The 3,940-nt window shown below is 36.7% G+C and overlaps 1 long non-coding RNA gene across 1 annotated transcript in view; it reads right to left on the bottom strand.

Moving 5' to 3' along the window:
* Positions 1–3,675, bottom strand: part of LOC111822022 (uncharacterized) — a 46,919-nt gene extending 43,244 nt beyond the window's left edge. The window contains exons 1-2 of the long non-coding RNA XR_002825310.1: positions 3,635–3,675; positions 2,579–2,731 (exon numbers count right to left, since the gene is read on the bottom strand). This is a non-coding gene — a long non-coding RNA (uncharacterized LOC111822022). The remainder of the gene's footprint in view (positions 1–2,578; positions 2,732–3,634) is intronic.
* Between the last annotated feature and the right edge of the window lie 265 nt (positions 3,676–3,940).

The following is a 3,940-nucleotide window of genomic DNA, read 5'->3' as shown; positions in this document are numbered from 1 at the left end:
GTTTAGCGCTTATGTTCTACCTCCTAGTTAGTTACAAAATTCCTGGAGTTTTAAAAGTTTGCAAGTGGCCATCCAAGGCACAACAGGTCTCTGTTCACCTGGAGCAACAGAGGAAGAAGGAGAGTCAGGAATTGGAGGAGGAAATGGAATGTATGGCTAACTGCCTCCATGAATAACTGCCTCCTGTGCCATGAGACTGGAAGAACTGGATGGTGACCAGTTACCATTACTGAACATTTGGATTAAAGATTCCATAGAAGAATCCTGATCAAAAGGGGGAAAATGCAGAACACAATTCAAATTCTCAATGAATTCCAGACTTTTTGGACTCATGGGGGCCGGATGAACCCCTGAAACTATTGCCCTGTGACAATCTTTAAAGTGTTAAACCAAAATCACCCCCTAAACTCTTCTTAAAACCAGACAATAGTTTAGCTTAACTAGTAAAAGATGTCTGTTTTGAGCATTATGCTTTTTTAAGAACTATCTATAGGGGACCAAACTGACAACAGCAACTTCAAAGATTAAATAGGAACCTTAGGGGGCAGTGAGATTATGTTAATGGAGGAGCAACAACTCAGAGAAGGAAGGTGAGAATGGTTACACAACTCAAAAAGTGTAATCAATGTCACTAAATTGTACATGTAGAAAATGCTGAATTGGTGTATGTTTTGCTGTACATATTCTCAACAATAACAGAATAAAAAAAAAATGCCTCCTGGAAGTAAGCCATTAAGCTTCATTGACTTCAGTGATCTAACTTAAATACACATTAGGGAAGGCTCCAAGTCTCTCAGGAAACTAGGTACAGAACAGGGGGGAAAAAACAACCCTATAGGAGGATCCCCACTATTTCATCATTTAAAGAAATACGTTGTTTGATTCGGATTCTTTAGAAAACATATTATGACAAAACAAATGGGACAAAATATTAATAGGTGAAGTTGACTTTTAAACCAAGATTTCCATATTCCCTATCCTTTTCCCACAAATAGCTACATTTGGCTATTTATTTCAACAAGTTTTATCCAACCTCAAATCAAAGACACCACAACAGATACCTGTAAACTCATAAGGAGGTCAAAAATTCCTAATTCAACACTCCATCAGAATCACCAGGAGGGCTTTCTAAAAAACAAAACAGAGAGCTAGGCCCCACCCTCAGAGTTTCCAGGTAGGGCGAGAATCTGCATTTCTATGCATTCCAGGTGATGATAGTTTGAGAACCACTGCATTAGATAAACAATTTGCATTTAACAAACAGTAGGTATTCGTATAGGTCATTGTGATTGCCTGTTTCCTGGGCTCTGTTGTAGCTTTCAAACATTAAAACCCTTTTTAGTTTCTGAGCCAATCTTAACAAAATCATGAATACATTAAGAAGTTTCACATCACCAACCAGATCTAGAAAGAGTCTCATATTTCTGAGTGACATCGGAGTACTAATGATCCTATGGAGATTCTGTTTTAAACCAAACATATCATCTGGAATCACAGCATTGCTATGTTGGTGGTATCAGCAAGAACAAAGACTTCTGCTACAGTCCCCTACAAGATCAGCCACTTCTTGGTCAAGTACCAAAAATGACACTCTTAGACACTATAATCTGAATTCCTAAACAACAGATGTTCACTATCTGACATTTAACTGTATGAGTAATATGGATATATAACTGTTAATTGCTAAATACATATTTTGTGGCACATATTGTTCAAATATTTTTTTCAATCAACGATTTCATCCAGTTCAAGATGGAAAAACTTAAAATACTGGGTAGAGTTTGTTATTGACTTTACTACTCTTACTTACATACTAGAAAAGATATGATTTCCTACCTTCTCAGTTCCTGAACTATTACTCACTGAAGAAATTAGTCATTCTTTGAAACATATTTCAAAAGTGCTTGGGTGACACTGAGGTTGGATGAACCTCCCCTCCAAAACTACTGTCCTGAAATAATCTTTAAACCTTAAATTAAAAACATCTTCTGAAGTTTTCTTTAAACTAAACAATAGTTTAGCTTAATTAGTAAAGAATGTCTGCTTTGAGTACTGTGCTCTTTGAAAGTGTTATCTACATGGCATCAAATTGATAACAGCAACTTGAAAGGTTAGATAGGAAGCTTAGGGGGCAGTGAGTTTACGTTAACAGAGGAGGAACAACTCAGAAAAGGAAGGTGAGAATAGTTGCACAACTTGAAGAATGTAATCAATGTCACTGAAATGACATGTAGAAATTCTTGGTGTATGTTCCGCTGTGTATATTTTCAACAACAACAAAGTATAAAATAATTTTTTAAAAGTGCTTAGGCAACAAGCATGGACTTACTTAAAACATAGGTAGATGTGTGACCTTTGGAATTCACAAGGCTTAGATCAGTCTTTCCATAGAAAGGTACATAAAACATCTGGTTTAAGTAGTGAACTGAGCTTATACACTAGGCTCCCCTTCCTCCTAAGGCCCTGGTGAAAAAACATTACAGAAATTTAAAAAAGGAGTAAGCCCTTAAGAGTGAGAAGCCATTTTAATTTTTCTGGAATCCAGATTTCTGGGGTCCACAGAGTTGGGGTGACCTACCAAAGCCATTTGTCCTTAGATGTCCTTTCGAATCTTAAGCCTTGAAGAAACTGGTTTCTAAAAGTCACCTTTGAGTCAAACCATGGTCTAGTAATAAACCAGTAAGACCGTTTTGCCTTGGGCACTGTGCTCTTTTGAAGAATTCAGTCAGTTCTGGGAAACAGAGACGCCAAAAGTTAGACAAGAGCTATGTTTTAGAGTAAATCAATAATTATTTCAATTGTTCTTCAAGACAATGTGGTATGAAGTAATTTATGACTACAAATTGTTCATCAGTTTTGTCCCAGACCTTTTTCCATGGCAATGCCAACAAGATGGGGTATAAAAGTCTTTGGAGGTTTTCTCATCTTGGGAACATTCCTGACTCTCTAGTTGAAATGTTACCCCAATTTGCAAACTGTATATACGATAAACTTCAATCAATTTCTATTATTGGCTTAGTAGGATTTTTGTTTTAACAAGAGCAAGGAGCAGTAGAGGGCTATCAGTGGACTAGATATTTGAATAAGTTTTTGGAAGAGAGAAAGCAGATGAAAATGAAAAGACAACTGAAATTGACTGGAGAAAGTTGTAGCCTAGAATATGAACATAGAGATGAAATGAAAGGTCACTAGATGGTAACTCAAATCCGCACAAAAAAATAAACAGCAACAGTAAAGGTAACTACATTTAAAAAACCAAACCAGTCCTGTGGGATAATCCAGTCAGTTGGCATAATATAGTTCTTAATGTCTATGTTCTATCTCCAAGCATGGTGAGTAAAGTCTGTGATCTTAAAAGCTTATGACCAGTCATCTAAGATACAACCACTGGTCTTTTTTCATCTAGTATTAAAGAGAAAGAAGGAAACTCAAGAATCAGAGAAGGGAATGCACTACAGGACTAATTGTTTTCATGAACCACTGCCTCCTCCACCATGAGACCAGAAGAACTAGATAGTGCTCCAGCTACCACTACTGAATGTTCTTATCAGGGACACAACAGATGAATCCTGATTAAAAGAGAGAAAAATGTGGAACAGAACTTCAAATTCTTAAAGAATCCAGACTTACTGACCTATTGAGTCTGGAGGAGTCCCTGAGACTTTGGCCTTGAGTTGCTCTTCAAATCTTGAATGGAAACTATCCCATGAAGTCACTTTTAAACTAACAGTTTAGTCCAAAGAGTAAAGATTGTCCCTCTTGAGCACTGCATTAAAAAGAAAAAAAAAAATCTATATAAGACCAAAGGGTCAACAGCTATTTTAAAGTATAGATGAGAAGGTTGGGGTGGGGGGGCAAGGAGTTTAAGTAAAGGGAAGTGAAAAAACTAGAACAGAAATAGAATGTTGACACAATGTGAAGAATGAAACTAATGTAACTC

Source organism: Trichechus manatus, unplaced genomic scaffold, assembly GCF_000243295.1.
Source record: "Trichechus manatus latirostris isolate Lorelei unplaced genomic scaffold, TriManLat1.0 scaffold00120, whole genome shotgun sequence".
NCBI classification, from domain to species: domain Eukaryota; kingdom Metazoa; phylum Chordata; class Mammalia; order Sirenia; family Trichechidae; genus Trichechus; species Trichechus manatus.
Note: the sequence above shows the minus strand (reverse complement) of the source record. Positions and strands in the feature narration are given on the sequence as shown.